Consider the following 10,000-nt stretch of genomic DNA (forward strand, 5'->3'; position numbering starts at 1 on the left):
TGTAGGCAGGGAATAGTGTTAATGAGTGGGCAGTATTAATTTGATGTTACCGTTGCTCAACAGAAGTTCAGTCTTCCACCTCCAAGTTTCCTTAACCTCACACAGAAGAAGACCTGATTGGCTGCAGGAAGCATTCCCAATGTGTAATTCCTTGCAGTTAGTTTTCAAATGGTGTTGACTGGCTTGTTGTGGTTTAGTTGGATCTATTTCAAGCCCTTCAGTATTGCTAAGGTCAACAGGAATGGAGTGCAGGTGCTGAAAGATTCAGCACAGGTTACATCTCCTGACATGCTTGGATTTCCAGGGGCTAACATGGCGAGGAGAATGAGCAAAGGACTTGCAGAGTACAGCCAGCTGCAGATGGTGAACCCTCAGTGGAAGGCATTCTTTTCGCAGGAGAGATCTCTCCCACCTGCACGGCAGCTGCAAACAGTGCACCTGGTCTCAGTAAGAGGATTCTTTCTAGAATACCTCCAACTCCAGCCACAACTAGATCCTTACAGAAGGACTCAGACAATAGTCCGCTGATGATTTTGGGCTGTGTCTACCTTGGAGTTGGAAATATCCGCATCAACTCAGGGTTTGTTGCAAAACTGAAATTATCGACATGCTCCAAGAGAGCTGAAAATGGTTTAGTCAAAACAGAAGCAGGAGTCAGCCACTGTCCCTTGTGTCTGTGTTCTCCCATTCAATAAAATCCTGATCTTCCAGCCCCAGTGCAACTTCCCTGCACTGACACATCCAATCGACCATGATCTCTGAACCCACTCAGCACTGAGTCTCGTACTTTGGATAGTGAGCTCCAAAGATTTACTCCATCCTGGGAAAGAAATTCCATTTCATTTCAGTCCTGCAAAAGTCAATAGCTTATTTTAAGACTGTCCGCTGAGTCTAGACACGAGAAGAAACATTTACCGCATCAAGGTCTGTATGAGTGAGATTACCTCTCATTCTTTAAGCTCTTGAAAGCAAAATGGCAGCTTCTCCCATCTAATCTATCAAACAAAAATCCATTCTGGTATGATTTGTAATATTAATGTTGGAAGCTGAGCTACTGTAAATATGTGCAAAGGGTGACCAACTATTGAAGGAAAGGTGCTTGCTAAACAGTAGATCTGTGTTCTGGTTATTGAAGAGCTTCTGACCTGTATCACATTCAACAAATCACGATTTAAGACTTTTTGTTTGCCATGAACTAATCAAGTTTGACGATTGCTGCAATTTTGATAGTAACAGAAGACACCATCATGTTCATGTGGTGAGTACTCAATCCAATCATAAATGAACTTACTTCAGCACTCTGCCACTATTATTTTAGAATGAGGATAATATTTAAATATCTTTGGGAAGTACATCTGTGTAAAAAGAAGCAGGAGTTAAGTTTAAATCATCCATTTTCTTAAAACAGGGAAAGCCGTGGCTTCTGATTAGCTGCAATCATCCTCTACTCAACTGCTGCCAAAATTGGACATTTTAGAATGCATAAATTATTTGCAGTCATTTGAAATACATCGGGTCACATTGTACTTGGACGCTCTTAAGCAAACATTGAAATGCCAAACACTGTTTCATTTTAAATGTGATTTACTTCACTGAAAGAAAATGTTAAAATTATGGTGCTTTGACATATCTAATTCAACGCCCTCATTGCCACTATTTCCCACTTCCTGAGGAGATAACCTGGGGGGGTGGGTGGGTGGGTGGGTGGCATGGCTTCATAGCGGTTATTGCCTACTATTATAGCACCAGCAACCCAGGTTTGAATCCAAGACTGTCTGTAAGGACTTTGGACGTTCTCCCATGACCTGTGTGGATTTTCTCTGGACTCTCTGGTTTAATCCCATCCTCAAAAATGTATGAGATTTAATTGAGTGTAATTGGGCAGTACAGGTTTCATGGGCCAGAAAGGCCCTCTACATCATTAAAATTAAAATTGCAGCAATCTTCAAACTTGATTACTATTGCCATTGGACTGTTGACAGATCCTGGGTCAGTACCGTAGTGTTTCACCAGCATTAACATTTGGCTTGCTTTACTTGCTGACATTCAGATGAGATGTTATGCGGGGGTGTTCACCTCCATCTTCAGGTGAATGCATTGAAGATTTACCACGGGGCACTCGCTGGTCTCCAGTTAATATTTATCACTCAAACCCATATCAGTAATGAACAGTGGATCTGCTCATTTGTTTCAGACCTCTATGTTGGGGTGAGTGGGGCAAAACTACAGTATTTCCTAGAATGTTCTGGTAACTAGATTTAATCAACTCTAGAGCACCTAGAACATTCTGAGATTAGGCAAGGTGTTCATAATATGACAATAAGCCAGAAGGTCTCTTTATCAGGAGTAGGCCTGATAACATCCCATTGGAATAACGCTTTCCAACCACAGACCAGTAATCCTTTCTTTGGACGAATCAGTAACATAACCTCTGCCCTCCAGCACCTGCAATATTAAAAGATTGTATGCATTGGACTCTTGCAAACTATTAATTTTCATGTTTTGCTATCATGAGTTCAAATTTATATAAATGTAAAATTTTCAACCAATAGAGTATTATTCAGTAAAAACATGAATCATTTAACGAATAAAGCTAAGTAAAATCACAATATTGGAGAAACTTAACAGATCAAACAGTGTACGTTATATAGCAAAGATAAAGATACATAACCAACATTTTGGCTTGTGCCTGCGCCTGCCTGCCTGCTCTTTATCCATACCCTGATGAAGTGCTCAAACCTAAAACACTGGTTATGCATCTTTATCTGCTATATAAAGTACACCGAGTTTCTCCAGCATTGTGTTTTAACTTTAACCATGGTGTCTGCAGACTTTCTTTTTTTTTACTAGTGAATAATGCATCTTGATATTACCAGTTTCATAAAAGAAAAAATTTGGAGCTCTAATGCATAGATCTTTTACTGCAATAGTTACACTCGTGATCATTTTGGGAAATAAAATGGTGATTGGACTGAGAACACTTCCTTGGTAACCACCCTGCATCAGCCTGCACCCCTGCAGTGACTTGCACAGCTGTGTTTGGAGAAACACTCTCTGATTTCACGAGCTGACCCCTGTCCGGGGTCACCCTACTGCTGCTGTGCATCAGGTCACAGCTGTACGAACATCTATGTCCATCCACATCTACACTGCATCTCATTGACTGCAGCCTTTGTTCAGCATTATTCATACAGTTTCCATGGAAACTGGTTTTCCTCCACAGCTCAACAGAATAAACACTAAAAATTCAGAATATTGACTACGTATTTAAGAATTGCATATTTCTTAATAATCCTTGTAAACAGTTAAATTAGATTATCAATTGGTGAATCTACCAAATATTCTAACTTTTTGGACAGGTTTGCTCTGATTTATTCAGTGCTTGGCTTCTTCTCATGATCTTTCATGCATTAACTAAAGCTACTTCATCAAAACTGTGGCTAATTATTTTAGCGCTTAAAAAGAACTTTCTCAGACAAATTCTGAGGATCTCTGTGATAATGACTTGTTAGTTTTATTTCATTTCATACTGCTGCCCCATTGCTAGAATTATCTTGAAGGAAGTTCCTTAACCAGCCAGCTAGGCAGCGTCCCCTTTATGTAGTGTTCATGGAACTCTGGAATAAAAAGGAACAAATACAGTTGCATCAAGAGCAAAGGATTGTAATATATGTACATGTAGCTTCAGTGCGAAAAGCAGTGATTAATAATGTCCATGCCATACTAAGTATAATGACCACATGCACACTCAAAAATAATCTTGGTTCTGTCATAAGTAAATTTGTCATGAATAAATGTATTTGAGTTTAATAAACACAATGCTGTGAAACACTTGTCCCTTCAGCATATTCTAGCAAGGTACACAGTAAAAATGAAATACTGCACATTTTAGAGATTGTGTTGGTGAAGTGCTCCATGAAATGTTTCCTTTCTATAACAATTGAATTGCTGCTCTGAAGATATGATACAGTATTCCGCTCTCGGTTATTTTAAAGTTGTTCCCATCTCATCAAATTAATCATAGATTTATGTATTGCAACCAACAAATTGAAGAACTAGGAAGTGCAGGATATTAGTGGAGTTCAACGAGTTATAGAAAGATTGATAAAATACGCAGAGATGTGGCAGATAAGATTCGATGCTGAAAATTGCAGTGTTATATTTTAGTAGGATGATTGAAAAAGGGGGAAACATAGACTAGAGGGCGTAATTATAAAAAAAACAGTAGAAGGACAGGGAGGTTTATATGTATAGAAAGTACCAAGGTAGATTGAGAGTGGATAAATAAACCTGAGGGGCATGCTGGGCTCTATAGTTATATGTATAAAGAATAAAAATATATTAAAAATAGAAGCAAGAATAAGGCAATTGTCTTCCTGAGGCTTTTGCTGCATTCAACACGACCATAGGCTGACCGGCTATCTCTAAACCATTGTCCTCCCCTTTCACCTTTACCCTTGATTCCTTCAATATCTTGAAAGCTTTCAATGTATGTCCTGAATGCAATCAGACTAATGATATCTGTCTTTTTCCTGCTTTTGTCCTAAATGCCTTACCCAGTGTTTGGAGATTGTGACCCGCTGTTCTAGATTTCTTGAAACATTCTCTCTGTATCCAGCCCCTCAGAATTGTGTACATTTCAATGAGGTAATTTCTCCTTCTTCTAAACTCTAACGAGACCGAGTCTACTCAACCTTTGCTTGATTGATGGAACCTCCATCCCAGAAACCAGTCTGATGATTCCTTCTAGCAAGTATTTCCTCCTTTAGACAAAAAGAATGAAATTATACACAGCACTCCAGCTATGGTCTCGTTAAGGCCATTTTAAATTGTAGCAAGACATTTATATTGCTGACCTCAGATTCTCAGATACCATACCATTCATCTTCCCAATTGCCTGCTACACCTGAACTTTAACTTGCAGAGACTTGTCTACAAAGGACCCTCAGGTCCCTTTAGACAACAACATTTCTTTATCTTGCACCAGTTCGAGTTTTCATGCTCTTTCCTCCACCAAAGTATGTCATCATGAACCTTTATAGAACATTGGTTGGGCCACAGGAGTAAAACACAAAAGTCTGCAGACACTGTGATTAAATTCAGCAGGTCAAACAGTGCTCTTTATGGAGCAAAGATAAGGATGCATAACCAAAGTTTCAGGCTTGAACCCTTCATCAAGTTATTGGCTGGGACACAGCTGATGAAATGTCTCCACTTCTGGGCAACACTCCTTTAAAAATGATGGAGTGAAATGTGGGAAACTGCAGATGCTGGAGGACCTCAGCAAGGCCTCGTAGCGTCCAGAGGGGGCAAAGGTTATATAATCACATTTGGCCCAGAGCCGTTCTTCAAGGAGGGAGACACCTGAATAAAAAGGCTGGTGGGGGGTGGGGGGGACGGAAGAAGGAAGAAAGGGCTGGAAGAGGAGTGCAGGCCGACAGGCAAAGGGCCATATTTGGGCATGGATAGGAGGACAGGAGAGGAAAGGTGAGAATTGATGGGGGATGGGGGTGGGGTGGAGGAGTAAGCCACAGAGCCACCCCCTCCCCCAATCATTTATTATTCAGTTTTCCCCCCATCCATCTACAATATATCTGCTTGCACGCACGTCAAATGAAGGATTCCCCCTTCCTTTGATAGTGTTTTGGGTTACCACATATTTAAACAAATTAAAGCATAGACTAACTGTTCCATTTATAAACCACTGATAAGAAACATGAAAGGTCACTTCTTTGTGACAATACCAATATGCTCTCATTACCTGTTGAGATAGGAATGAAAAGAAAACTCCAGCAAATTGCAGTTTCAGTCTTTGTCGCTGCTGCTTTGTTACTTCTTTTAGCTAAGTCACACTTGTCAGTGATGAAAAGCTGGTGCCCACAGGCTTCATGTCTTCAAAGTGCTCTTTTCAATGCCTGGGACATTGGCTGCCGTTCGAGGTGAAGGTAGAGTGTTAACACCTTACCCTTCTCCTCACTTGCTTTTGTTCTGGCTAAAACCTTGTCCTAATGCCATTAGTAAGGTGGCTAAAACCTTAGTAGGGCGCAGCTCTTTTTGAAAGATGACCAGGACAAACAAAACAAAGATCAGTTGAGTGCAGGTGGACCCTTTTCTTCATTGATAATTGAGACGACTAAACATCAGTCTTTGTCCACAGAAGAATGAAAGGTTTTGTTGCATTGAAAGAATTTGTGTATCGTAATTACATCTGTCAGTGGCTTGAAGGCCGCTCAACAAGTTGATAATTTTTACATCATGGAAATGCATTTCCAGTCCCTGTGTATGTAAATCTTGGTTTCATCAGCGCTTGCCTCCGTGTACTCTATGCACATTACGTGTATTTTTCTGTATTACAACTGACGGAGTTTTGGGGTGGCAGAGTGGTGCAGCTGCCTCACCACCCCAGCCTCTCAGGTCTGACCCTGACCTTCAGTGCTGTCTGGCTGGAGTTTTTATGTCCTCCCCATCGGTTCCTTTGGGTGGGTGACCCCCAACTTTGCCCACATTCCAAAGATGTGCATGTTGGTAGGTCAATGGTAAGTAAATTTTCCCCAGGTGGAAAGGAGAATGTAAAGAGAATAAAATGGGTTTGGGTAGGATTTGGACAAATAAAGGGGATGTTCCCATACTGTATCTCCCTGTCTCTCTATGACTCCTTCAAAGCCCATCATAACTTAGATAACTCTCATGCTGAGCACAGCGGTTAGCACACCCCTATTACAGCACCAGTGACCTGGCTATCATCCGTAGCTGCCTGTGAGGGGTTTCTGCATTCTCCCTGTGACTGTATGGGTTTTGTCCATGTACTCCCGTCTCCTTCCACATTCTAGAGACATAGGGAGTTAGCAGGCTAATTGGTCACATGAATGTATTTGGGTGGCACGGGTTCGTGGGACAGAAGGTCCTGTCACTGTTCAATATTTTCAAATTTAACAAAAATACAAATTTAGTGATAATGTGTCAGTTGCCATAATGTCGCAGAAGATTGAATTTAAATGTTGACAATCATTTTTCTTAATATTAAACTGATACGCTGGGATCCTATCACCTCTATCTATTTGCATACAGGGCTAATGATTGGCTGAGAGCCGTAGCCCCACCTACTGGCCAGGTCATAAGGTGCTGCACCCCAACCAGATCCAGGCCAGTCTGGACTGGTCGGCCTCGATGTACTACGCTCCAGTCTCTTGGTAATAAAAGCCTCGGTTTGAATCTATAAGTCTTTTTGAGTCATTTGACGCGCTACCTAAACCAATGGTGAAAATGGCTATTCAGATCAACAGGTCCATGATGCTTTCCTCCCAAACTTTCCCTCCCCTAAGTTCAATCAACCCTGCTGGTGTGATCTTCTTTGTCCCACACATGGAAATCTAATTTCCTCTTAAATGCCTCGATACTCTTTGCCTCATTTACACTCTGGATAAATTATGTATGCCTGAATTGTTCCCATGTATTGTCCCTGGTTACTTTCTGGTGGTGACATTTTTCCAGGTCTACCTAATCAAATGTATCCCTCAACCAGATCGATAATATTTTAGGTGGAGGATCAGCTCGTACGTCATCAACAGTGTTGTGGGTGAAATATTGGCACCCGTAATTGATTGCTATGACATGCCATTCACATCAGGTACTGATGCTAATTCACAGATCTTTAATGATTACGGTGAATTGCAATTATAATTAAAATTTAGCTGACCATTTCTTATTTGTTCAGGAGTTTAAGGTTGCAGTCAGCATTATGAGGACACACCAAAAAGGGAAGGGGGAAGGGGGCTGGGGTCGGTGGTGGAGGTTCTTCCATAAACCACTGGTAAAGTATGATCTGCAGCAAGTCCCAGCTACATGCTTGGCTTCACACCCCAATGCCACCTTCATTCTGATGTATTCACAGATGTACAAACATAATAATACATTTTTAATGTATTATTATGGGATAATAAAAGGAACCTTTTCTGAACATTTGAAATAACAATAACCAGAATATGTTATATCCATCCTATCTAGACCCTGCAGCAACCCCAAATATTCATCTCCAATTCTAATTTGGCTTTGAGTGCTGGCACAGATTGAATTCACAGAATGCAATATCTGTGTAAAAGTAAAAGCACGATCCTGGAACTCAGCAGGTCAAACAGTGTCCTTTACGTAGCAGAGGTAAAGATTCACTGCAAGCCCGAAACATAGGTTACGGATCTTCATCTTTGTTTCATAAAGGACTTGCTGAGTTTCTCCAGCAATGAGCTCTTACTTCAACCACAACGTCTGTAGACTTTTTCTGTTTTACCCCTGCAATCTCCAGGCGCTGTTTTACCAGGAAACATACTGGTGAGAAGAAAACGAGGTTCTGTTTGCCAAGCTTACTTCAACCCCACTGTTGCTAAAATCAACATGAAATCAACATAGCAACAGTTGTAAAATGTCACCCTTGGCTCAGTGGATGTACATTTCCTCTTAAATCACAAGGTCATGGGTTCAAGGCACACTTTGGAGGGTGGTACACATTGCTATTTAATAGTGTTTGCATATTGAACAGAACACAAGATGGACCCTGATAGAATGAAACACAGCAGTCACATTCCAATGTCTTGTATTGCTTTTGTTCATCTTTGATAGGAATGTTCTGGATATTTTAAAAAAAATAGATTGTTATTGCTGCATAAGTATGAGTGGGTGTTCAGACTCAGCACACACAATATATGCTGACACTTCAGTTCAACACAATGCCCAGAGATAAGTTCCATCTTCCGGATGAGCTGCTAATCAAAGGCTGTTGGTGTAAGATTCCACGTACTATTTGAAAAGGAACAGTTTCCTTGCCAACGTTTATCCCTCAAACAAGCCAATAAAATAAATTTACTAGGCATTTAATTTCCTACAACTTCTTCAATGTTACTGTTTGAAAACTGGCTGCTGTGTTTGTTTGCCTAATAAAAATAACAATTAAAGTAATTTATTAGTCAAGTTTAACTTTAAGGCATCCTAGAGAAGTGAACGATGCTTATCTCCTCATTTTAAAAAAATTAAGTTAGACATACAGCACGGTAACAGGCCCTTTCGGCCCACGAGTCTGTGGAGCCCAATTAACCTACACCCCCTATACGTTTTGAACGGTGGGAGGAAACCGGAGCCCCCGGAGAAAACCCCTCGCAGATACGGGGAGAATGTACAAACTCCTTGCAGACAGCATGGGATTCAAACCCCAGTCCCGATGGCTGGCACTGTAAAGGCGTTCCACTAACTCCTTGCCAACCATCCCACTCCACTCAGACTTTACTTTTCCAGTACTCCTCCCAGCTTCCTGATCTCCAACCACTTCAAGGTCAAACGTAGAATTCTGCCAGATATGAACATCTGCTCATTATATATTTTCTGACTCATTTTTTCAAAACTATACTCCTTCCTACCATATTATTCTCTTTACTGTAGTTTCCTGCAGGCATAGTGAAGAGGTTGAGTCATTGGGAGATGCAACACAACAACATTAAAATTACACCTTTAAATTTCAATATTATTGCACAACAGCGAGTGCTTGTAGCGCGTGCAGATGAAACCACGTGACTTGAAGCGTCATTATAAGTGGGTAATAATGACAGCTCTGACCAGAGCACATTAGAAGGTTCAAAAAGTAAATTAGCATTGAGTTTTAGCCTTGTAGGTATATGGATACATGTAAGCTGTGCTTACGAAAAATGTTTTTGTTGTTATAATTAACTACAGGGATATTTTTTATAAAAATAATAAATTTCTATTGAAACACTGCACAAAAATTTTATAGACAGTCATTTTGGTGTCACCCCCTTCTGATAGTGTCACCTGGTGCAGTCCACACCCCGCTACATGATGTCAGTGCACCCAAATACATCAATTAACCTACAAAGCCCTTACGTTTTGGAGGGTGGGAGGAAACTGGAGCAGCTGGAGGAAACCCACGCCAATCACAGGGAAAACATAGCAACTCCTAGCAAGTGGCACTGGATTCGAACCCGGTTCGCAGGCACTG

The 10,000-nt window shown here is 40.9% G+C and overlaps 1 long non-coding RNA gene across 1 annotated transcript; it reads right to left on the reverse strand.

Moving 5' to 3' along the window:
- Window positions 1–3,489: 3,489 nt before the first annotated feature.
- Window positions 3,490–4,510, reverse strand: LOC138747257 (uncharacterized). Its single transcript, XR_011347395.1, has 2 exons — window positions 4,456–4,510; window positions 3,490–3,617 (listed from the first exon to the last, which is right to left on the reverse strand). It is a non-coding gene; the product is annotated as an uncharacterized lncRNA (long non-coding RNA).
- Window positions 4,511–10,000: the final 5,490 nt, after the last annotated feature.

Source organism: Narcine bancroftii, chromosome 12, assembly GCF_036971445.1.
Source record: "Narcine bancroftii isolate sNarBan1 chromosome 12, sNarBan1.hap1, whole genome shotgun sequence".
Taxonomy (NCBI): Eukaryota; Metazoa; Chordata; class Chondrichthyes; order Torpediniformes; family Narcinidae; genus Narcine; species Narcine bancroftii.